This window comes from Haliaeetus leucocephalus, unplaced genomic scaffold (genome assembly GCF_000737465.1).
Source record: "Haliaeetus leucocephalus isolate CR32 unplaced genomic scaffold, Haliaeetus_leucocephalus-4.0 Scaffold566, whole genome shotgun sequence".
NCBI lineage: Eukaryota > Metazoa > Chordata > Aves > Accipitriformes > Accipitridae > Haliaeetus > Haliaeetus leucocephalus.
Genome location: NW_010973002.1, coordinates 1,871,074 through 1,898,077, shown reverse-complemented (window position 1 = coordinate 1,898,077; position 27,004 = coordinate 1,871,074).

Below are 27,004 nucleotides of genomic sequence, written 5' to 3'. Positions count from 1 at the left end.
TGCTTTGTCTTCTGTCTTGGTATTTCTCTTCATATTGGCACATCAGCATGTATGTGATCCAATGGGTCACATTGGATTGATGAGGTAAGCAGCATGTTAGGATGCAACTGACTTTCAGCTTGACTAGCTAGGTGCCTCTTTAGAGATGGATCAAGTGGGAGTGACTGCCAAGTCAAGTTTGAAGCAAAGCTCAGATGGGTATGTTTGCAACTATAGCAAAATATCTCTGCCACCATACCCCCGGAGAGTAAAGCACAGAGAAAAATTGCCTTGTGAAGATACAATCATGTACAAAACACCCATCCCAAATCTTGTGACTCCCCTACGTCTAAGAATGGCCAGATCTCCAGTGTAGCCATTAGGTTTCAGAGGTGCTTGTGCAGTAACCATCTGCACAGGAGTGTTCCAGAATGAAGTGCTCTACAGATACATAGGAAACCAACCGATAATAAAAGGGAGATGCATTTATGTGGTTGTCTGCCCATATATAAACCCCTCTTTTGCAGAGCTCTCCTGTGGCAGCAGTCACCAAACAGAGATGGGGCCAGATGCTGCTGCTCAAGAGTACATAATGTCATTATGGGGCCTTGTAGGACTAACTGCGTTTCTTGTACCTTCTGTATTACAAGCAGCTCATATGCAGGACTCGTATGATATCCTTACTTCTTACGGATTGGACTCAAAGGTACACAGGAGGGAGCATGTACTGGCTCAGAGAGGCAGGGAGGTGGGGCCTAGCCTTGCATCAGGAGAGTGGGCTCAAGGTATCAGCAGCTTTCGGGAGACATACCTGGGAGGCAGGTTTCACCAAGAGCTCTGGGGTTTACCTGCAAACGTGCCTGCCTGTTGGACCAGCCGAGGGCACTGCATCCCAGCGCAGCCCTGCCTCCACTCTGCCTGGACAGCTGAGCCATGGGCTGCTGGTGGGCACGCATGGACAGGGGCATCCCTTCCTCTCATTCAGGCTTGCTCTGATCCCACTCATGACACCTGAGACAATGCAAGGACCTTGTCAGACAACCCCATGAGGTCAGGTTTGGTTTCAGGGGAATCTAGAGCAGCAGCCAGAAGACAGCAATTACCTATTGCATTTTGTGCCTTCCTGATAATTAAAAGACAGCTTTTTGCACTTTTATTTATATTTTCAGAAGTTTTCATTTGGGACACATGTTGTATTTAGTTTGCCTCATCATTACCATCACTCTTATTATTCTTATAGCCCTGAATTGTTAAGGGAAAGAGCCCTTTGCCCTGTCTATTCTCACACCTGAGTTGTTAAGGGAAAAAAAGCCTTATGTTTGAAAATAGGCTGTGCCCTTCTAAAATGTCGTGATATCATTGATCTAAAAATGGAAAAAAAAAAAATACAGTGATAAAATGATAGTTAGTCACAAAGTCTGCAAAGCAGAGATGACACTAGTACTCAAATTAGGAAAGAATTCCTTGGGTCCAATAAAAAAATAGTAGACAAAGAAAAAAGCTTCACACTTTAACAGATGAATTTCACAAAGTGTGGTTTTGTTCCTAAAGTTTCTGGATAAAGTTTGAGCTTGCAACTCTGATGAACTGCCCTTATGTTCCCAAAGGAAGAATTTCTTTTTCCCTTGAGGGAAATGAAAAGTCAACAGAAGACAGTATTGAACCATTAGATCAGTGCTCAGATCTAGCCAGGCTTTGAAAAAGGAAAGTATGCATCAACACTAGCCTTTAAAGACCCCTGTTTAAAAAATTTTGAATATAACAGGGTAACGATAAGGGTAATAGTGTGAAAAGATTTCAATAGAGAGAAAAGAATCAAATATCTGAACAGCAAAATGCTAGTTAAAAATAAAGATAATCACGGAAAGATGATTAGGATACTGCAAAAAAATTATAGACACCAATTTGAAAAGGAAAAGCAATTCTTACTCTATTAAACTGGGCTTTTATAACATTTCACTGCTTCTAGATTTGCAGAAATATTTCTGTACACTTCAAATCCCCCGCTATTCATTGTCTTCTATGCTTGATGGAAATTGAAAAGACCATATAAACCTATGAATAGGGATGTTTGCATGTATTTCCTATTTCTCATTTCACTCTATGTTGGTGAATTGTATAATCAGGATATTTCATCTGATTATTTTTTTTCCCAGTCAGTACAATAAGTACATTTCAAATCAAGTTTGGTATGCACTTCCTGATTTTCTTTTGGAGGTCATTCAAAGACAATATCTACACTGTCATCTCATTTCATTCTTTGAGGAGAATCTATTTTGTTTGAGCCAACAGAGATCTCCCACTAAGGTACAATAGAGAAGAACATTGTCCTACTGTGATTAAAGCTGTGTTCAGAGCAACAGTTCCATTTGGCAAAGGGTTTTGAGACTCTGACCTTTATCTCCCGCTCAAATTGCAACCACCTCCTCCCCCGCCCCTGAATGCGTGAGTTGTCTTTGAAATAAGAGAAAAGCAAAACAAAACAATATTTTCAGGTAGGTTAATAGTCTTAATTTCTTTTTTTCTCTCCTTGAGCTGTAGTTAGTGCTGGATGAGAGTTTTGTGGAGCAGTCAAATGTTCGTAATGAAGCACTCTCTTCCGAAACCAAGCAATGTCCCAGACAGGTGTCACTGGGAGATGACCTCCACTATGGACTCTACTTGCTGGTTTTCCACCAGCTTATTGGCATGGCCGATGGGACACTGAGTCTTCCCATTCCCTTAGGGTGGTGTTAGTTTTTGAGCTGACTCCAGTCAGTAACTTGCAGAGTTTCTGTGCCCTGTAGCTTCCTTCAATCCAGGACAGGAACCCTCGGGTTGGTCATCCTCCTTTTAGAAACACCAGGGAAGCTGGTTCAGCTCTGCAGCTGGGTATCTGGACACTGTTAAATCCTTGGCTTGTGCTAGAGCTATTGGGGCTCCCAGGGTCTCTCTCTGAAAGAGTTTCCTCCAGAAAGAGGTGAGAGGGAACCAGGAGCCTGCAAGCCCTGGATGCTGGGGGAGTGAATCAGCTGCCTCTGGGAATGCATTCTCGCAAGTGCACGTGCTTTCTGAATATATGTAACAAAATGTTTAAATTATCCCTAAATGAAGCCCTGCCTGATTTTCCATAGGTAAAATGAATGACTGTATCTTTCATGCTGAAAGAGGTTCCCTTTTTACCCTAAAATGGCTATATTTATCATGGAATGGACATTCTGACTTTTGAATAGTGAAATTAGTAACTTAAAGCTCACATTTTCAAAAAATGCCTCTTTTTTTTTTTTTTTAATTGAGACGTCAGAAAAGCTCATTTAAAATACTGAAAACATAGTGAAAAAATATTTCCTGTTTTTCTTCCAAAACCTTATTTTGGCCAAGTCAGATCAGTTTTGCAAAACATTTCGTATTTGATGAAACTGCACATTCTGAGGGAATGATGGTCTGCCAAAGTTTTGGGGTCCAGCTTATACCGCAGCTCTGACAGCCAAAGAAGGGCTGAGCTGGGCAAAATGCCATCGGTGGAAAAATCCCATAGATTCCTGTTTCTTCCACAGGATTCATCTGGATGGTGTGAGGAAAATGGAGCTCACTTTGTATCCAAGTCTAGGGGTTTGATTTAGCTCTACAGAACCCTTGCAAATGTCTTTGGTGCCGTGCGGGTTTAAGTCAGTCTGGCAGGACACGGATCGTTCTGGCCCCTGCCCAGGAAAGCGTTTAAGCACATGCTTAACCGAAACCATGCCATTAGTCCCCTTGTGGGCTGCACAGCCTAGGCAGCTGAATGGGACTTTTCTGCAGCGTCTGGTCCTGGGGAGCACATCTGGGGAACACATTCGGCCGTGTGAACTGTTACACTCGGTGCAGGTAGGGCTGCAGTGCAGTCTCAGTTGGGGTTGTCTCTAATGATGTACATGTATATCATCTAGCATAATGGGGCCACGACCTACCCTAATAACTACACACACACATACAGAGCCTGCATAAGAAGAACGTTGTTCGAGTTGCGGCATAAAAAGCACACAGAAATAACTTGTGGCATGCCCTGACTGAAGTTACTTAGTCCACTGCCAGAGGGCAGAGGAGGTGTACCGTAATGGGGTAATTTATCTTTAGCCAGGGCAAATGAGGCGCTAATACTAGGAGTCAGTCTGCCTTGAGGAAGCTGAGAAAGGGTTTTCTTTGCCCTTTTTTTCATAACCGATGAAGAACATTAAGCCATTTGTGAATTATGCCACGTTTTGTCCAGAAGAATGTCAGATAAGTAATTGTATTGCATAATACGCTCTATTTACTGTGCCACTTACAGGCTGTACCACTTAATACTCATAGGCTTTTTCAACCTCAGATTGCTAGTTAGACATAGACTGCAGCTGGCAATGTCCTTTACTCTCTGAGATTATGGTCTTCTAATAAAAAACTACATTGCTACTTTGCCTCCAGCTGCAGCAACACAGATAAAATCAAAGGTCAAGTCGCGGTGATCCTGTTCAGATCTAAAATTAATGAATGCCAAATTCACAACTAGTTCTTAATGCAAAAACTTTTCAGAGTCAAAGGGGTTTTTTAATGTTGTAATGATATCGCTTGTGCCCCCAAAGCACCAAGAGCTCAGTCACGGACCTGTGGGTCACTGAGGCCCTCCTAGCTCCTAATTGTCACATGGACCAAAGGACAGCACATGCTCTTTGATGAAAGAGCTTGTATGGAAAATGAGTAATTTGGCTGGTAGTAGCTGATGCCAGGAGCTGCTTGGAAGCAAGTGGTAACTTGTGGATACCACTCCAAGGTATGGCTATGACCCGCTTAGGTAGGAGAGTCATCTGAGTTATAAAGCCCTTACAATCAAATAATGCTAGTTAGCATTCGAAGATGCTCTCACTGTTCACAAACATATACACCCCAACCCTTCAACGCCTTGTGTTGTACATAGCCTCCTGTTTGGTGGGAAGCAACAACTTGAAATGCCACTAAACCAGAATGAGATGTCATGCCTTTTGCATTGTTATAAGGTCTTTGCAATGCAATGGACAGGGTCACCAGAATAATTTTTGGCAGAGTACGGAGACCTGGTGTCCTAAACACCTACTGTGGCATAATGGCACTCTCAGCAATTGCAATCATCAAGCCACAACCTGGAAGCTCCATGTTAGTAAAATGGGAATCTAGGGAACAGGGAGAAAGTATTGAACACTCAATATTTTTTCATAGTTTGACTTCAACAGGAGGCACAGGTGCCCTCTTACTCTCCTAGGTTCCATTGCATTTTGTTTTAATATTCCATAGATGTCTTGTAGAGTTAGGGTTGTCATCTTGGTTGTTACAATGAAATGTCAGCAGAGAGTCTGTGAGAAATGCCCTGTTAGCTTACTGAATCCCACACCCAGCTGCTTGGAATTGGCTGGAGACATTTTTAGCTTTTGAAATTAATAATTTGAAAATGATGCTCTCCCTGCTCCTAATGACTTCATTCTGTCTTCAGAAGTAAAAGAAACTGTTCAAAACAGCAGTTGCTGCATCAAAGTAGGTCTCATTAAGTGATATTGTAATGCACAAGCACAGGTACTGGTGTCACGGATGCTATTTTATAACTACTTAACTGCAGAAGTAATGATACAGCAGAAGGTGGGAGTGAACATTAGCAGTGATCTTTATTCCGCTTGATGTTCTCAGGTTATAACAGATTTTCTCTTTGTTGTACATTTGCTGCAATGTACTACATTAAACCTCAAGAGCAAAAATTAAGAGCAGCTCCTGTCACATGCATAAAATGTAGAATAGATTTATTTTTGACAAGGACAAGTTTCTAAAAAGAATATTATGCCATGCCAACAAAAATGTAGTAAGCTCTCAAACCGGATTCAAGCCAATCTCTTCAGTAAAGCCCTGGTTAAGAGAAAGACTCGAGGTTGCCAGGTTTTTTTCTTAATTGCCTTAAATTAGGAGGTAGTGTTGAAAAGAGCGTTTCACATTTAACTCGTTCTTTGTGCACATACAGTAACTCCTTGCCAATGCACTGTATCAGAGACATCGTTTTATAATGAGATGTGAAGCAAAGGGAAAGACATTCGCAGAGGTTATGGGAAGAAGACCTGGAAGGCTCACATGGAATTTCAGATCCACATCAAACACTGCAAGCAATAGAAAGTTCTCTATGCATATTTCACAAACAGCCAGTAGCTCCAGTTTTCCAGTGCCCTGGGTTACGTTTTAATCCAAAGGCATAACACTCTCACTGTTTAAATAGATGATCAATCAGAAAGGCCATTCTTGGGTTCACTTACACTCCACATAGCCATGGTCAACCATTCAGTACCTTTGACCTGACCTTTGAACGGAAAAATGCAAAGACAGCAACAGCCGGGTTTAGAAAGAAAAGCACCTAACAAAAAGGCAGAGAAACATTTTCATAACAATAGGAACTGTTGCATAAAATGCTGACTACAAGCTAGACATAGAAATTTGCCTATTACGGGATGCAACTGTTCAAAGGGTTAGTCAAATTCAAGGAAAGTTTTAATATGCAGCAGCTGCTTTAAGCAAAAGCTTGCAGGGGTTAACTTACGACCATGAAAAAATTATTAGGTTAATGACTCTGGTATGTAATAGAGACTGTCTTTCTGTTGTGACTGTGCTAGGATATTGCCTTTGCCATTTTTAAAGGCAATGTTCTTGATCTGAGATTGAAAATACTACATACACACGGCACAGAAATACGGAGGTAATTCAATCGGTCATACACTGGCCAGCTTTTCTTAAATCAGCACTTTGAAATGAATGTGCCTTTCAGATCTGGCATGTGTTTGTTATTTGTGTGGTTTTCTAGAGGTATTGTGATTAAAATACCTGTTTGCCAATTGCCTCATTTGTCTTGCTTTATCAGATTACAAGATTAAATTACAGTCTTCCAACCTTTAAGGGAGTTTGGATGTAATTCACTTCTTCTCTCTCCCTCTCTCTCACTGAGATTACATTAATTTCTAATTCTGTGAATAAACTTTAGATTTATTTCATGGAAAAGTAATCAAACTGCTGTTCACAAATGAAATATCTAGGAAATTATACAGTAGATGTTATCAGTCATGTGGGTCTTGGTACGGATTTGGAAACTAGTACATCTTTTTGTATGTGCTATCTTTATGAACTTACTAGTTCTACAAACAATTAAATTATCACCTTTTTGAAAACTGGGATCTGAAATCACATCTATCCTGTAAGTAGGGAATTCAGTAAAAAGTTCTATAGGGCATGTTTCTTGCAATGGTGAAACATTCATTTGTATTTCTTAGCCCAGTTTCTGGGAAGCATATGATGATACACTCTTGATTATATAGAAGTGGTTTCTCCAGCTGGAATCTCCCAAAAAAGAGGAAATAGAATAAAAACACAAGAACGCTGCAATGCACATAGTAATTTAAGATTTAATGTTGTGGCACTCAAAGAATCTGGTGGAAAAAAAACCAGCTTAAGATAAATCTTCTAAAAGTCATCTTCAATGAGCACTCAACTGTTCATGTTTTACATTGATACATATTGTTGCGTTTTGGAAAGGATTATTTACTTCTTGCAACATATGGACTCTACATTCATCTCTAACAAGAGTTGTTATATACATGAATATCTATGCTTTACAAGATGTATTTCAGGAACTAATCTGCAAATTCTTCAGTTTACACCCATAATGAGATATCAGGGTCGCTTCACCACCAGCCTCCCCAGGGTGAGTCCATTCATAAATACTAGTTTGTGCAAACACCTGTGTATGTGCACGTGTGGCGGGGCCATCACCTTTGCCAGCCAGTTTTGAATATTCATTCCTTTTCCTTGAACAAACAGATAAATCAGCATTATAGATGCAACACGTTTTTATTCCTCTCCGTCTGCTCAGTTTTGCCGCTGCCCGCCTCTCAGCTCGGGGTTTGGGTGGCGCGGGGACAGGAACGAGGCGAGGTGCTTTGCTCCCAACCCATGCCCTGCAGCATCGCCAGTACCTCTCACGTGGGGCCACTTCCCTGGGGCACCCCAAGGAGGACAGAGTGGGGACGGCGACACACAACCCATGGCCCCCTCCTCTCCATGCCAGCACCCTTTTGAGGTGGCTCCTACAGCAGCTGGCCACGGGGCATCCCTGGGTGGTGGTCCCCTGCAATGCCTCCCAGGGTGTCCCTCGCTCCTTGCCACGCCATCGGGAGCTGCCCTGGGGGGCAGCAGTGTCCGAGCCACGTGGGTATCACAAATCATCCGGGCACCTGCACATCCCTGGGAGCGCCCCGCATGATGTACAGTGCCCGCCTGTGCACCGGAGCAGGAGCAAAACCCTGGCAGCCCCAGCAAGCAGCAGGGCAACACATCTTTGTTTTGTGGTCAGAAAGACTCTGACAACCCTGTCCAAACAACCCCATTGGACAAAAATGCAAACAACTTCACGCACAGGAGGTCTTCTTGAAAACGCCTTTCATTTCTAGAAGGGGAAGGATTTGGGATCTGGGCTGTGGTGAATTAACATGCTGACCTTTTATCTTGAGAGGCCACCGATGTTTGAAGACAGCCTGGTTCTTGAATGAAATTACTTTGGGTGGTCCTGGCCTGCTTAGGAAAGACATTTTTTGTTGTGCTGAAAATAAGGGCATGAGAGTACACAGACATAAACACTGAATTCAATCTCTCTGCGAAGCAAGGGAGGGGGCCTTAGGCCAAAACAGAGGTGCATTAACGAGCTTACATCAACCAAAAGAAATGACTAAGTACCTGTGAGTTATATTGGTATTAACTGAGATTGTCATGTATGGCTCTATTGATTTAATGTAATAGAAAATGCACAGCGTGATAAAATAAGGTATTAACATCCTTTTATCAGCCAAAAGTAATTTTCAAGCATGAATATATTGTGAGTGTATGAAATTGAAACTCACAGACAAATTCTGAGAAAATTACTCTTATTATTGGCAATTTCAAATAAAAACAGGAATAATGATGTGTTTTATGTCTGTGTTTGCAAAGCTCCCCCCACCAGAAACTTTTCAGTTCCACAGACTTGTAACAGGTAGGAAGTAAGAAACTCTGTAGTAAATCCTCGGCCTTCCTTTTCTCATATCCAGCTCTCCAGAAAGAGAGAGTATTTAGGAAATAGGAACTTTTGGGACACAGTGCAGATCTTTGCACAAACCAGACTACCTTTCCCTGTTGTCAGATGTTGGGGGTTCTTTTTGTGTTTCCTTGCCTCCTCTTGCCGTGATGGATCTGCAAAGCGATGTCGCCTGATCACATTACTTTCTGTTACCATATGTCACTTAAAAAACAAATTTTAGACAACCTGAGCCATACAGCAAGCCTGCTGGCTTCTCAACCTGCTTTGACATATGCAGGAGAAGATTTAAAGCTGTCAGGTTGTTGGATGGTTGCCATGGGATTGCAAAGGGGGAAGAGAGAAATCCCCAGGCAAGATGCAGATGGACGGCTGGCTGCAGTGCTTGGCCTAACCCTGTTCTCAGGGTACCCAACTGAAAGAGTACCCCTGAAGATCTTGTTTAATATTATTACCTTTAAGCCTTATTTACCTTGACATTTTGGGCAACTTAGATTAGGAAATCAGCATAGGATATTAGCCTAAATCAACATGCAGACAAACACCTGAAGGGGCTGAATTGCTGTCTGAACTCTCTGCCTGACCAGAGCAAGTATAACTCGTTACCCTGGGGTAAATATACAATGCAATACACGTGGGAACTGTACATGCGTGCCCTTGCCATGTCTGCTTTCTATTTGGCTAAACACACATGAAACTGTCACCGGTGCTCCTGCTTTGGTTGACCTCTGTGCTATTTGAACTATTTGTCTTGCTGGTTGGAAATTTTCTGAGCAAAACAGACTAATTGGCCTTGATTAACAAGCATCTGGTGTGAGTACAAATGGTTATTTGAGCAATAATGAGAAAGAACATGGGGAAGTGAGTTGGCAGCCTAATTTCTGGCAATTGATCTGTTCCCCATCCCCAGGCTGCTGAATTCCTTTTTCTGGCAAGGTGGGGGAGGTGTTTCTCCACAAGCAGCCTGTAATCTGGCTTTTTTAAACCAAACTGCTTGGCATGCTTTCCCACCGCTCTGCCAGGCATACTGGGGTCTACAGCCCGGTCCTTAATGGTATGCCCAGTGTGAGGGCATGTGAAACCGGACTGTGTCATTTGCAGCCACACTCTTCAGAGGAAATGATAAATATTGCAAAAGCAGGAGTAGTTTCCCCCTTATCTTTGTATCTGATTTTAAGTCTGTAGAATGGCCGTTCTTAAATAATGCCTAAAATACATGAGTCTTGGATGATTAAAGCTTGGGAGTTGGGATTATATAAGTAAATAAGCTTTCTGAAACTCCCAGCTACAGATAACACAGCATAGGTTCAAAAATATATTTCTTATTTCCTTTAGCTGGGTGGGTTATTTCCCATTCCTTCAGGAGGGAAATAGCTTTCTTTTCTCACATATATGCAAATGCATAGAAGATGTTTTTAATTTTTCCAGTGGTGCAACTATTTATGTTCTTTCTGGGAGAAGACAAGCCTTTCACTGCCTTAAACTTATATTAAATTGTCAGCAGGTATGATATGGAAGGAGCGTGATATATTTGTATTAAACTTGGTAATGTATCCAGCTAGTATATGTATATGAAGCTGGTCACCTTTGTCAATGTGATCACAGGATGAGGATTCTTACTGAGAGTCAATTTCATTATGAACGTACTATTATAGTATAGGCATATAGGTGCTAGCTGGCTGCATTCCCCCTCCTCTCAACAACAGAGGCATGGAAAGATAAACCTGAGAAATTTCTAATATTTTGTCCAGCAGAGCACACAAAATCCTGAGGTCTTTTTCAGAAATGCTGGCCTTTTAAAAAAAGGAATGATTTGATTTCTTGATGAAAGCCAAAATTGAAAACTTTAAAACTTGGCACTGATGAGGAAAAATGAAGTTTTCCTGAACTGTCAGCATTTCAGAGCTGAAGCACATCTCCCTGAGCAGCACTGATCTCGAAGTTCTCCCCCTAGTAGACTCATACCTTTCATTACGGCCAGCAGACCATTATGGGTCTGAATTACATATTTGTAGCTGCACAGATTTGCTTTTTTATTCTATTTTTCATCCAGTATAGACTTTTGCAATGTGCATTTATAACACTGTTAATGAACACATTTTACATTTCTGTTTGGTTTACTTAAAAATATAGATAAGAAGTCAGTTTGAGGTGCTACATGGGAGACACTGCTATGGGGCACAAATGGAAAAGTCCAAGCTTCAGCAAGTACCATACATCACCATCAAAATACTAAATAATATTTATTTTAGTATAATCACTTTAAAAATGAAAAAGAAAAGTAACATCTCAAAAAACAAGCTAGTCTTCAAATATCTAATGAATCTTGAGTTAAAATGTTCTGGCTTAGCATGTCAGCAATAAGTTTACGCTGGGCATCAGATTGGCACAACATAGTGCGTGCTGGCATGTATTTCTTTAGGTACACATTTTAAAAAAGCATGTGCAGAAATTGCTCTGTTTAAAAGTCCAGTAACTGGAACTGAGAGCAGATTTTCATCCCCCTCTCCTAATTTTTGCAGAATTAAAGGAAATTCAGCTGCATGGAATAAGCACAGATATGCATTACTCCTACGGATGCTAACCATGGTGCATACCTTTGTTGGAGCATTTCTTTACTGCTTTGCATGAATCAGGAATGGCAACTACTTTATCTCGGGAAGCAGATAAATGCGGAGGTTACCAGTGTCCCTGTGAGCACTGACGCAGTATGCACTTGCACAGAGTGCCCCATCTGAAACATCTGCCTTGGCACGGGACAGCCGTTGCTCTGTGTTGGTAAGCCAACCTGAGGTGAGCTTTTTAATGTGTGCTAATTTGATACTGAGTTAAGGGTTCTTGGTTTCTATGCTGCAGCTTTATAAATCTCTGCATTCTACTGCCGCCCCTGTGCTCTATGGAAGAAGCTGACAAGTAGCAGTTGCAGTGCCGCACGATGATAACCTCAAGTGTAAAATTGCCACAATACCATGTAGTCATGGTAGGCCTACAAGAGACAAAAATGTGCTTCTGTGTTTGGGAGATTGCCAGCTGTGGAAGGCAGAACTGTCAAGATAAAATATCTAAGGAATGAGGTGTTTAAAAGAGAGTAAGGGATATCCATCTTTCACTAAGATACATTAGGAAGCCATTAAGGAAGAGGTAAAGAAGTTTATAGTAGAATTTGCTAGAGACAAAAATGTGTAAAGCCTATGATTTAAGCCTGGTAACTGACAGAGCAGCACAACTGCAGCAGCTGAAAGATGCCTTTCTAAACAACAATTCACTAAAGGGATGGAGGGGCTGGGAATTGAACTAAATGGATCACTTCAGGAGCAAGTATTTTGGGCCCTTTCATTCACTCTGCCTCTTGCCAGTCAAAAAGTCAAAACATTAAGGCTTTTCAAAGAGAAAAACCTGTCTCTCGAACTTCTTTCTCAAAAGGCCTGAGGGGAAATTTGGAGGGGGTTTTGCAGTTGGTTCAAAAACTAACGGACGTCATCAGGTTCCAGCTGGTAACTGCACAGAGCAGAATATGGACTTTTGTATATGCAAGACTTTCCTCAGTTTCCCTCCCCTGCTTATGTATACATATATGCGTATGTATGATTCAACATGGCAGAGTGCAAGGTCTCCTTTAGACAGCAAAGAATCCCACGCAGATAACAGAGCTTTGCCCCTCCAACCCTAATCTGCCCATGTTCCCTTCATTCCCGTGCTTTTTTAGCTCTAGCAATGCAAGTCCTCTACTACCACACTACTCTCCTTTTAGCCCACAGATTTGGAAGCATCATATTTGATTTTCATTGTTTTCTCTAACCTTAAATCCCAAGTGTAATGTAGCCTCAGCTTCCTGGAGAATTTGGAAATACAAGGAACAAAGTAAAAAAATGTAAGTAGTGATAAAAATCTGCTGGCTTTCAGTAGGCAACCTTTATTTCTGTTGTGATCCTACAGCACTGACATCATCAGGAGGTTCAAAGGAAGGGGAGGTTTCTGTCTTCCCTGACTCCAAAATTCACTCCCATCTTTGATCAAAAACAAGCCATCCCAAATAAACTTCAGGACCATGTGTTTGCCTGGACTGCTGGATAGGGCTGAAGTAGATACTTTGAATTTTTAGCTACCTAAAGGCTGAAATGGACCCTAAAGTCTTCTTTAGTAAAATGAATAAAATAATAATGTATGTATTCAAGCCTCGTTCTGGTAATCACCATTGTATTTTCCTAAATAGCTGAAAAACTCAATATCACTTAATCATCTGAGGTATCCATTCTCTCCCTTTATTAAAAGAAATGGTTCACAAGTCTAAAATGCAGGGAATTATTTGTAATGGAGATTGTCTGAGACCAAGAAACCAGAATCAGAGCTAAGGGAGCTGACCTTGTTTAACCATGCCTGAAATAAAATGAAATCTAAATGACAGCAGGCTGAAATTTATTTTTACGTTCATGTATTCTTGGAGTTAATTATTTTTCCAGCATTAACTTCCTATCACATTACCTTTTTTTTGGCTTCAGCTGGACCTGTGTTAAGAAAATATTCTAATTTATAAATATCCTTTCTGATTATAGAGGAATGACATAGTATTTTTATTTTTGACCTTGTGATTTTCATTTTGTTCTAGATTTTTAGGACACCCAAGTATCTGATAAACATCTTTCAAGCAGCAAACTGTTCATCACTCCAATTCTGTGCTAAGAAATCACCGTACTGATGACTTCCCATCCATTTAATTGGCTGTATTTTTCATCTTCAGGATGCTCGCTGGGACAAATCCTCCACTGAGACAGCTAGAGCCCTGCCAGCCTGCATCAGCTGAAGATACAGTTCTCCCTGAGCAGTGCAGCTCAGCACATTTGGGTTTAGTGTTGCCCCAGTGTGAAGGATCATCCAAAGCCAGCAGCACCAGGGGAAGAAATGTTGGGCAGAGAGGGGCCTCGAAGGGGTGGGCTTTGCTTTCTCTTCTTCAAGGCGGGGAAAGACTCCATTTGGATTCAGCACATCACCACATCTTCTAAAACTACTGAAATGCTGCAGGGCTTGCTGGAAGACTTAAAAGACAAAAGCAAAAGCAGAGGCTAAGGTACGCAGTAACCAGTAAATTGCCTGATAAAACAGCAGCAAACATGGTTAGCTACAGCAGTTTGTGGGGCCACGGCTAGTGAGAGATGTTAATGACAAATGCAGCAAGAGGGAATGCCTCGCAACGGGCAGAGCCCATAGAAGAGCCATCAGCAAGCTCAGCGAGAGGGAAGAACACCACTAGTGATGGGCGACGAGTGCATTTAGCAGAAACAGAGGTTGGGACCTCCCTCCCCAGCAGCAGAACAATGCCTGCCTGGATTTTGGATAGTCCCAGAAACCAGACACCCTCTTCTGCGGCGCAGAGCACCCCTCCCACTGGTGGGAATCGTCTGTGGCAGCAAGCGGTGGGGAGGGCGGGTGGGGAAGGAAGGTCGGGGGCCGGTTTCCGCCGTGAGCCTCCCAGCGGCAGGGAAGCCTTGCCCTGGCTGAGGCTTTCCAAGGGCTGCTCACCCCAGTGTGTCCAGGCTTCCCAAACTGATGTTATTGTCCCCTCCCTCCCCCGCTTCTGATAAAGATCTCTCCATTAAACCCATTTGCTTAGTTCACTGCTTGGGACCAGAGGCACAAATCCAGGCTCTGAGAGTGCTGCGTGGGGGCCTGAGGCAGGATCATTGGTGTTTATTTATTTAGAGGAAGGATCTCTCAAAAATTGAACCCCAGCTTGCTTTTCTGCACCAAAAGGACCGCAATGTGACGCGTGCCTGCAAAATAACCACATGGTATTAAGAGAGATTTTTAGAAGGAAGAAGCTTTGGCCAGCACTTTTTAGAAAACTGTATTTACAGTTGTAAGACCAAGGCCACGTCTAGACAGAGCCAGGGTAAGCAGTCACTCAGCTGCCGGAGGAAATGAGCCCACGTCCCGCTGCCTCCTTTGCCTTTGCCAGAGGGCTGGAGAGCCGGGCTGGCAGCTCTGCTGTTTCTGCCGCTGCCGCCGCTGCCAAGACGGCATTTGGGATGTGTGAGAGAGCAGCCACCATGGGCACGGAGGAGTGGAGAGAGGGAGCGAGCACCTCCTGGCACCCCCGCACCTCCCGTCCCAGCCGGAGGCAGCGGCAGCAGCAGGAAGCCTCGACCTCCACAGCTCGCACTGGGCGCTCAGCCCAGGCGTGCTTGTACTTTTCCCCTTCCTCCTCCTTTGCAGAGGTGGCCTGTCATCACGCTTGGCACGGCTGAAAAGTCTTGAACCTGCTTTGCAGTGAACGTGGCTAAAATCTGGCCTAATCCTGTGTGCTCCGGAGGGGTCCGTTCCTGCGCGAGAAAGAGCACCCCAGGCAGCACGCACCAGAGTCGCAGCCTGCCTCTCTGCTGGGATAAGCTGTTTTATGGACTCAAGAGAAGCTACGCCAACCGACCGTCCTGCAGTAACAAATCGAGACAAAATCATTTTGGGGAGCAAAGGCTTGCTTTTCCTAATTCCACTGGTGCACTTGAGTAACTGCGTAGATTTCAGCTGAAGGACTCTTGATTTGCATCACTCTCAACTAAAGCAGAACGAAAAGGAAAGGGCCAGCTTGCCTGCTGGGGGCTGCAGAAAGAGCTAGGTTGAAATCAGTCTCCTCCAAGTGCATGGTGAGCTCTGAGGTTGTGCAATAGGCTGGCACAGCGTTTCACACTGAATGGCAACATCACCTTTCTTGAAAATGGCTCTGAATTTCCACCTCAATCTGATGTATGGGAATGACTGCCACACAGTAAAAACCAGCAGCTTGGTGCCTAGCCAGGGACAGGCCTCAGGACATAGATGCCCAGGTTATTTTATTGGAGATCCTTTGTACTCTTTGAGCAAAAGAAGTCAACAATTAAAGATCCTAAAGTGAACCACTGCGTATACAAAGGGTGCAAAGGAGGAGCGCTTGGTTTTGGGGCCCCACCCCTGTAGGAAGAGGCTGATATAATTTGGATGGCTTCCTCCTCAGCAGCAGCAGAAGCAATCTTCCCTGGATGCCGTCTGCTTAACCTGGACAGGAGAGCGCTAAATTAAGAACAAAAGGGGAGAACAAAAAGAGGGGACAAACATTCATTTAGCACAAAAATTAATATGTCAAGAACAAAATTAATCAAGACACCCAGGGACATTAAGCGAATAAATTCTTTAATTGCTTGTACACTAATGCCAGCGGTCTAGGCAATAACAGAAGGAACTGGAAATGATCTTTTATGAGCGTATATCCAACGTCAAGGTGGCCTTAATGAAACTAGGGGGGAATTCTACTTGATCAGAATGTTAAAACCATTGGTTACAATCCGTTTAGGAAGGGTCAGGTTGTGAAAAGTGGCGTTACAATTTCTGAATCACTGACAACTCAGCAGTAAAGGATCTGCAATGTCTATGGATCAGTGACTTGAGACAAAAAAATGAGAGATGAAGTATAAATTGCAATCTATTACTGGCCATGAAATAACACTGGAAAACAAGGAGACTAGCTCTTTAAGCTTTTATCAATACCCTGCACTGAGGAAAAACAGTATTACCACGGAAGAAATCACTCTGAGAGACACAGATTGAAAGTTTCTTGCTGTAAACACTATGATGGTCTTAAGAGTTTATAGAAACCTCTCAGGTCAATAAGTCTTTCCTCTTGCATGGGGTAATTCTGTATTAGACATAATTTTGGGAGAAGAGGTATTGATCACAGAACTGGTATGGAATTCATCTTACTTGATTTTATTTTTAAAGTAGCATCTAACCTGCTTGTGTCTTACCTAAACTAGACATCTCGGCTCCTTTTACAATCAATGGATGGAGCTAGGTATCTTCTGGAGATGATCTGCCCCATCCTAAGAGAGGTAGGTAAGCTACAAGGAATGAGTTCTCTCTGGAATGACAAACTCTTTTAGACCAACTATCTGCAGAGCCACCCAACTAGTTGGGCACAGCCAGTCTTCAGAAGGCAAAATCTGGAGGAGGTAAATCCCATTCAAAAAGGCCCCAGTGCCTGGGTATGCCTATTGCTAGTGGGGCTTTGTCAGGATTTGGTTTAAATCCCGCTAAGAGAAAATAGAGTATCTTTAGTGACCATTTTGCCTCTTTCTTTTGGCTGACAGGAAACTTTGGTCCCCTTCTTCACATAAGTGAGGGTGACAGATGACAGTTATAGTAGCTAAAGTAAACAGCATCACCAAGAGCTCAAAAGATGTGTAGAATCACACTACTTTTTTTTCAAAACTAATTTTTTAAGAATGCAATATTTTTGTGTTAAGAACACAACTTAAGAATAACAGATTTCTTGTAGCTCTCTGGAAATATGGGGGGGCGGGGGTTCTTATCAGTAAAGACAATTTTGCGGCATTTTTTTTACTTTCTACAAAATCCTAAACCTCTTTTCTGTGGTCTGATGCTTTACTGTCAAAGTAAGTACTGCATTTTTTTCAGGAATCTCAGAAATTAGAAGAGTAGTTTAACTGAGAAGTTACATGTCACAGTAACTTTTGGTTCTCTGGTTTTAGCATTTGGCAAAATCTCTTAACCAGGGAAAGTAACCCTGTGTAGGAGGGGTGCCACCACTGTCTGGTGGCATATGCCTCTCAAAGAGCCTTGGGATCTTCCCTCTCCTTACTGGCGGTATCTCAGAGCAAAATGAGAAGGGGGTAAAGCCTCCTCTGTTCCTTGATGCTGTTTAGACACTATTTTGGCCCCTTGTTTCAAGCCCGTAAGCAGCAGGGTAACAGGGAGGCTGTGACCCAGGGCTGCAGGAAAAGCAGGGGAGCGCTAAGATGAGGTTTATACTATATTTATATGCCATCTCACTGGTCCAGATCAGGTGCTCCCCAGGCTCGGTCCTGAGGGAGTAGCCAGCATTCAGTCACAGCAGACTCTCAAATGGATGCTTAATTTTCCATTCTCTTTCATCTTTACATGTTTAATTATCTGCCATTCCACAAGCCTGCTTTATTTTTGCTTGCTTTAAGAGAAACAGGAAACAAACATAAAAGTATGTACGTAATTGGTATAAAAGCGAAAAAATGGGATTTAGTTCTCATAAACTTCTGTCTGTTTTGAGCAGTGAAATAAGAGAGACCTTTTATAGATGGGGTGACAGATCTGCACATCCGCAAACCCTCGCCCCCTCAAAAAAGAATGAAGATTTTATTTTTGTGACGGGGAAAATTCAAACACGCACCTGGTTCCCCACTTATCTGATGAGCCAAACGAAGGCACAACTTGTCTTTCCATCTGGGCTTTCATCTTGACTTTCATCTGGACATTTCAATTTCCCTTTGAAGTTGAGTCTGTGTCTTTTGATTTGTAGTGTTTGAACAGGAACGCCACTGTTGTATCAAATGATTTCAGGGAGGGAACAGCACAGCGCTTGGGCTTACCATCAGTTCAATAATAGCAACATCACTCACGTATAACTTTGTTTCGCTGGCTGATATTAAGAAAAATGGTTGCTTGCAGAATGATGCACAGGTCTGTCAAATATACACACACATGCCCTTTGGACTGAAAATGATTTTGTTTTATAGCACCAATTCGATGATACAAAGTTCATAAATTTGTATTAGGAATGTGATTGCATCATTCCGATCCTGTGGTGTGAAATCACAAGAGGAAAGAACCCAATTACTGCAAAAAAACCTGGAAGTTTTGCGTAAAAATCAATGGCAGGATATGACCCATAGTTTGAAAACTTTAAGCATGTAAAAAGGACTTAAATCTTTATGATGAAGATTACGGTTCTGGCCTCTAAAATAATAGCAAGTATTAACTGCACCATCTCAACAGTTTTACGAGACAATAATCTGGTTCTGAAGTGGATAAACTACGAGGTCAAAGACTGGGCAGTTTATCTCAATGAGAGACCTGGAATATTGCCCACTAAAACAGAAGGATAGGTAGTATTATCAGCTGACTGCAATAAGTAATATATATTAAACTAAAATTTTAAGTAATTCAACAGGAGCAGCCATAGGAAAAGTAGCTATAATCATTAGAGTAGCCAGAAGGACAGGTTTCAGGTTTTGGACTCAAAGCTGGAAGAACATTAAATTTGTAAATATCTGGTAGGCAAGAGGACTCACTGGAGAGCTGATTTATTTGCATCTGCTATAATGCCCCAAGTTTGTCTTAGCCTGCAGAAAATATTGGGGGGTGGCAGTGATGGATATACTCCATGTAAATACAGGATTAGGGGCCATGAAAGGAAACAAGTAAATGATACCTATGTGACTAATTTTCTTTGTCATGCTGTAGACAACACACTGCTTTTTTTTCCCCTCTGGGTAACACCCGCCTCGTGTCCTGAAGCAAGCAGGATTCAATCACTGGAATGATTTCAACAGAACTCCCAAGGAAAGGGAAACCTTAAAAATGAGTTTGAGGTAGCAAGTGGTTATGCTCTGCGTGATAAGTCTCTTACAATATTTCTCTTTTGAGGCTTGAAAATAGAGCAGGTATTAAAAAAAAAAAAATATTACTATAGAAGCGGTGGAACAAAACTTCTTGAATGTGAACTTCAGAAGACTTTTTACTTGCTGCTAGGTTCTGGTTCTGCCTTTGTGTTTATTTGCCTGCAGACATGTTCTTTACATAAGGACTGTAGTAAAAATAAGTTTAATGAAAAGGAGCAGTAAAATTCCTAAGAATGCTGGATGTGCAGCAATAATCAGATACAACAAAACCACAAAACCTTCTGAAGGTGTGAGAAGGGCCGTGATCGTGATTTCTCTTTCCAGTATGTTGAAATAAACTAGCCCTATTTTATTAAAGGATAAGAATAACATCTAAAATGGATTAATGTTGCTCTTCAACTTAAAGACAATGACGAGGCGTTGAAACAAAAGGGGGCAGGACCTGGTTCTACCCATGCTACACTACTCCTATGCTGAAGAGTCGGGTTTTGGCTCCGTTTAATGGGAGAAAAGACATTTTCACAATGTCCTTTGCTGAAGTCAGTAAACTTGCATCAGAGTAATGAATAGCAAAGGATCAAGATCCCACCCTCCATCTCCAGCACACTCTGGAAATGCTACCATCCTGTCAAGGGTTCTGGGCACAGTCCTGCAGAGCTCACATTTCCTTCCCCTGCAAAGATCCAAAATTAAATGTGCTCTTTTATTGCTTGTTACACAAAGTTGTGCACTGAGAAGTGTTTTGAGCAAGCTTGCCTTTCTCTCTGAGCAGGGAAGCACTGCCACATTCTAGTGGTCGCTGCTCACGCACAGGGAAGGCAGGTACACATGGCAGTGCCTCTTCTCAGCTGCGCTGCAGAGCCCTGAAGGCAAACGGGGATGCTGGTTCCCAGTATTAATAGCATCATTCGTGTGCAAGTAGAAGTGTGGAGCAGCAGTACAGCTCTCTTTTACCATGCCTACTAATTAGCTCCAGTGGTGGATTAAATGCTTATAATTAAAAAATTTAAAAAAAAAAAAAAAAAGACCTTGCTGCTTTCTGTGATAGTTCATTCCAGGTAACGTATTACCAGGAGCACCTGCTGGCATAGGCATTCCTTGGCATGAACATGGATAATTAAGCCTGATACCAGCCTACCTCGTTATGAGTTTGTTAGTGTATTTATTATTTTCTCCATTAATGTCGGTGGGAGTCCCATCTGCACATGGAGAGGAAAACAGACTGTGGCTTGAGTCTACTGCTTGGCAAGCATCCAGTTAAGTTAAACTTCAGAATTTGTCTTCAGACTGATATGCGACAACATGTTCGATAATGACCAGTTTCAGCTTCAGAGTGAAACTGAAGTTGTACAGCTGCATTCCCAGCATCCAAAGAGCAGCTCACATGTGCAAAATATATTAGCTGCAATAATAGGAGTTACTTACATTAAAGCATTCTGAAAGCCTTATAGGAAACCCTTCCTCTAATGTTAGCAAGATGATTTATATATGTATCTGCAATGTGTCCCTAAGTTCTCTTTTCAGGAATCAAAGTGTACTAAAGTTTCACATTCCCAAGCTCCTTTTATTTCAACATGAAAGTGATTAAAGATGTTTATCTGAGCTAGAGAACCTTAAGACGGTACCGCTTTCATTGTAGGAACAATTAAATCGATCCCAGGGGGACCTCAGCCACACAAGAGAGGTATTTGAGAACTCTCCATTAAGCCACTTGCCATTTTCTTAACAAGAGCCCCCAATGCATAAACAAATAGCATAAGTGTGACAGGAAATACAACTGAAGGAACAAGGACATTTGCTAAAGGAACTGCTTTCCTGATTTTAATGACTGTGCAGGACTTTATAAGGATGATTTGCCCCCCCCCCCCGCTTCTCATGATAAAGAGCAGGTATTCAGCTTCTTTGGTTTAATATGAAACATGATTTGGTGCAAATTAAAGACACTGGCTTTGCAGACAGAAAAAAAAAATGTATTTGCAGTTAAATTCTTTGTTGTGCATATTATATTTCAGGAACAGAATTCATTAATTTTGGCCATAATAATCGAAAGGCCAAATCTTACTCACTGACCAAGCTTTTTGGAGGAAAGCCATAGCTCCACTTCACAGAAGGAATCAAAGCTTTCTGTGCTGGATTTACAAACAAAAGTTGTATTAACAAAAAAACACATTGGGATTACAAGTGCTAAACCTCATTTTAGAAATCTGCATGCCCAAGACCCCTCTCCATGGCACAACAGCTATCTCACAGCATGCCACTCCAGGCTCCGACAGCCAGATGTATGATTGCCTGCTGCTGTTTTCTTCTCTTGTTTCCAGGTTTTATGGAGGGACACAGGGGAGAGGCCAAGCACAAAGCTGAAACCCACGTACTGCACTAAAATGGACAGTAGAAAGAGCCTTGCAATGAGCTGGCAAGCAAAAAGCTGGCAGAGGATGTATTGCTGAGAGAGAGCAGCAGCCCTGGGACTGCTGCAGCCCAAAGGCTCGATTTGTAATCACTCCACTGCCTGAGTGTCAAAACCATTTGGCCCTCCAGGGTTTATAGAGTGATAAACAACTCTGTTTTGTCATTTCATGCCAAATTCATTGTATTTCTACAGTGGAGGCTATAACTAATATGTAGTTAAAGGAGATGGAGAGACTCTGGTCTCTTGAGTTGGCAGCAGGAGTGATTTGGAGAGCAGCTAGCTCAGCTGGGTGGGAGGGTGCACTGTGACCTCTCCAGCTGCAAAGGGAACAGGGCTAATGGGCTCTCTGGGAAGCCTCTGGAAATTAGAGCTGCAAAGAGGGTGAAACTTAGATGGATCTAGGCAAAGGAATATCAAGGTTCTCTCTTCATCACACAGCCATCAGGAGGAACCTGAAAAACAAGAAGCTGAAGGTAAAGAAATGCTTGGACAAGATGGGCTTACCTGAAAGCTGGTACGAGGGGAGCAATAAAGTGAAAGTCACTGAACCAGGCTGAAAGTCAAGGCCCTGCTTGCAAAGGCTACCTGAATTAGAGATGAGACAAGCAGCAGGCGGTTGTACCATCTGCAGTGGTCACTACAGGCCAGCCCAGCTGATGAGAGGTTTCCAGGGCTCAGCTTCTTGAAGGTGCATCAGTCTCTGCTGGTCTAACACAGTCACTGAAGCTGATGTTCAATTTATGGGATCTTACCAAATTTCCAGAGCAGGATGGGTGCCTAATGCCTACTGAGTTCAAATCATATCCACTTCCAGGGGAATTAAATGCCTGTCTTACACTGGTGTTCGTGTAAATCCCACCAATGACCTGTCTGCATAATGGAAAAGAGATTTTACTAGTCCATCCTCCCTTGATAGAGCTCCAGCACGGTGACTGCTATTGACCTCTGGGAAGCTGGCCCCATGCTACGCTCTCATTTCATGGACACCACTGAATAATGATAATAGGAGGAAGTGTGTCTGACCTCTAGGTCCCAGCCATTGCTGCCCACTGGTTTTTAGTAAGGTCTTGCCAGGCTAATAAGCTTGGTAGTTTCTATTTTTGTGAGTAGGAACATTTTTCCTTCATCAGGTTTCTCCAAAGCTTTTACAGCTGTAGTTTGTTTCCTACCTCTAATGTCACTGTGGTGTCTGTAATGTTACGTTTAGAAAATAACTACATAGGATTCATCTGTTATTGCATTGGTCTTAATTATTTTGCATGGAAGAAGTTGAATGCTTCTCAGCATAGGATAAGAAATTTTGCTGCTGCTTAGTGTAGCATGATACTAGTACTTACTGATTTAGGGGCAAGGAGTAATCCCTATATTCACTGAACGTTCACTTAGACTCTTTTATAAAGCATTACAACAAATTGGTCAGTAGGCTAAACTCCAAAGAGGCCACAGGCTTTGAACAAGTATAATTCACTTGCATTTCAGGGGCTCTAAGATTTGCCCCAGTGTGACTAGCAGCAAATGAAATCAGCTCCCCATCCAACCCGCTCACTATGTCAGTAATAAAGACAAATACATTTGATCAGATTCCCAGCTGGATCAATAGCAATTTGAGTAGCTGGGAGATCTCACCCACCTTGTTACTGTGAGCCCAATTTCCACGGGGATTGCAGTCCGGCTTCCCTCAAGCATGTACAGTTTCATGTGCCCAAAAATCTGCTTCTTCATGTGTGCAGATGGCAAAATTGCATGCTTGAAAATTAATCACTGAAAAGTTATTTGGATTATTTAAATCAGATTTTCACAAGGACTAAGCAGATACAATTCCCTTCAAATCAGTATTGTTGCAGCCATTTGAGCCACTTAAAGTGAAATTGCTACTGACCTGTGAGTAAAGGCTATATCTGTACCAGTACGTTAGCTTGGCATGAAAATTCAGGCTGGGGCCCAAACTCCCTGATTATCCACACTGTCTGTGGGCTGGCAAATACCCTTGCTTTAGCCACAAGTGGATAAATTGGCTTCCCAGGCAGGATCAGACCATCACTGGGGAAAATGGGATCGCCTTTGAGCTCTGCCTTTACAGGCAGAATGACCACAATTGCCTCGATTGCAAATTTGAGCACAACTTCCCCCCACAATGTGAACATGAACTCAGGGTCCAAAATTATGCTTACCAACAGCTCTATGTTCCTAGTCTCCTGTACACACCAGAAACCTTTCCAATTAGCTTTAGTATCAGTCACGGGTAAAATAAAAGAAAAGCAAACACCACTGATCCAAACCCCTGTCAGACAGATGATAGTGATCACAGGAAGTGTAGGGGGTTTTGTTTCTTTATTTAAATTTTCACTGACTAGTTTGTTGGTTTGGATGGAGGAAAGGGAGAAAGAGGGGCTGTGTCTCAAGTGTCATAAAAAAACATTATAATTGCAGTATCATTTTTTAGCTGGAAAAGAAGGAATCTTAGGAAAAAGTATAGATAAAATCTGGTATAGATCCACAAATTCCCCAAACCAGAATTTCAGAAAAGTTCAAGGACTTTACATTTTTTGTGATTCACCAAGTAAAACAGGTCAAGAAACACCCAGGAATTCAAGGTACTCGTCAGATGTGTGCTACTCCTCTCCTCTATCAGCTATACCTCCTTTGGATTTGGCTGGCATGATATAAAATGCATAAATGAATTTTAAAAATCCCATAAAATATCTGTAATCAGCTTGGCATAAGGAATACAATTTAACATGTGTGTGTCTATCAGATAACAGAATGGGCCCCAATCCTGACTGGACCCTCTGTCCTACTAGGGTGCAAATAAGTATTAACAATCAATAGTCATTTCAGCATCCTTCTGCCAGACAGCCTTGCCCCCAGAAAATATCTCCAAGCCATATCTCTCGGCTTGGACTAGATTTTTCCAGCTTTTAGTCTGACTTTGAAGCTAGAGGCTCTATGTTTTCTAAACTTTGTAGATGCACAAATGTCCCTGCTGCGGCGCTGTGTATCCAGGTTAAGTTGATGTTTCATGATAGCATGTTGGCAATAGAAACACTGGGTGAAAATCTGTTTTCCATTTTGATCCAGGAGCTCAGACATAATCACAGCAGTGCTCTCTTTTGAACATATGAATAATGAACCCTAAACATTATCACAATTGACGTTCCTCTTTCCAAGTGCTCTCTCTCTTGGCCAAAAAGAAATTCTCCCAAGAGAGCTCTTGTAAATTTAAGATTTGCTTTCCCATCTTGGCAGATGCCAGTTATAAGTAGGTAGAGTCACAGTCTTAAAAAGAAAACCTATCTTGCCCTTCAAACATTGACAGCTCAACATCCAGAAATGCTGTATGATTAAACAAGTGATCTGTGAAGGGACCCTGAAGCCTGGAGCATATGTAAGGCATTGTTCACATCTATTTGCCTCTGCCCTGGGGCTTACACAGTTCTCAGCTTTGGTACCAGCAAGTATGAGACACCTCTTGCCCTCACTTGAAAGAAGTAAAACAAAATTCTTTGGTCTAGGAGCTGAAGAAGCAGAGATGAGAGGATTAACGCAAACACAACTCTGCTTTATGAAGAAGAAATGGAAGCCTCTGAGGACCACTTCAGGTTGCTTCCACAACAGGCTCAGACCATCCATACAAGCTGAGATGCCTTGAAGGCTCATTTCTTTTCAGCATCCGTATCATGCTCACGTTAAGGGAAACAGCACTTTACATGTGACCGCTTGCGCAGTCTGCGTGGCTGTTCCAGCACGCTGAGCCTGCCCTCGAGTCTGCTCCTTGCCAGGCTACAGAAGGCGAATGTCCGCGCCAAGCAAAGCTGCCCAAATTATTCGTCTTGGTGCATCACAGGACTAGACCATCAAAGAGATGCGGGGGTGGCAGAAGGTCAGCTATGCAGCATTCGCCATGCCACCTGTATGCTGCTATTTCACACCGGCTCTGTTGGTGGCTGGCGAGTGGGTGCCTGGCAATCTTTAATAATATAAAAATAACATTATAAAATATATAATAATATTAGTATAAGACTATAAGAATAATATTTATTATTTTATTTTTCTAAAATATCAACAAAATGTCAACATTACAGTAAGTTTTCAAGAGATATCTTTATTAAATTTTCAATCAGCTCACTGGAGAAGGAGACCAAGGGATTTCTGCTGTCATCTACAGGTCACAATACAAATAGAAAATATCTGTGTTTTCTCCAGATGCTTTTGGTGCCTGCGTTTCTTTGCATTCCCAAAGCAATTGCTTTGTTTTCCAGCTGGGTATTTTGAAGACTGTCATCATTTGTTAATCTAAAAAGCTAGAATAACCTGCCCTTGTCACCATCACTGTCACTGGCATTTTGATGTGTCAATATTGTATGCCGCAGATGATCGTCCTTAAGAGACAGTTGTAGTTTTACTGTGTACTGAATGCAAGCTACTCCAAGGACATCTTTACGAAATGGTGCTTAACTGAAATTGGTCCCAAGTGATGCTCCATCTAGAACAAAGCCACCTTTAAACACTTTCTTTGAAACTTTCTCAGAGTCCAGCTTTTCCCAAGCTTCCTATTAAAATCTTTACCTGAAAGGGATGAATTGCTTAGCCCATGTTCTGGCTGCTAGAGTATACAGATCAGTGTTTACATCTCTACTTGCATGGAGTCTAATTTATAATTTAACACTGTTGAGACCAGCCTGACAATGTAAACATGCTATATTGATGACCTGCAAAAAAGAGAAGCTGTCTTCTATGCCAAGTGCCTGTGGCTCTGTTTACGTTGGAAATGCATTATTAAAGAATGTGTGTGGTCAAGCTATAACCTTTCTAGTACTGAGGTATCCATTTTACTCTAGGTCATTTCTTTGTTTCTCCTCACATAGTCTCCTAATCCAACAACTGATCAAGTTTCAGCCTTTCACTTCAACTCCCCCAATTAAGATAGCATGATACACAGTGTGACAGCTTTTTCGGGCCCTATGAACCATGTGTGGTGTGCCTTGTACTTGACAACTGAATTAGACTAATTCTGGGAGCAAATATACTATCCAGGTAGTGCTGAACAATTTATTACCAAAGCAGCAATTTATTATCATTCCAGCCCCTGTAAAACAAAAAGTCTGGATCAGTTATTCTTCATTAAAATCG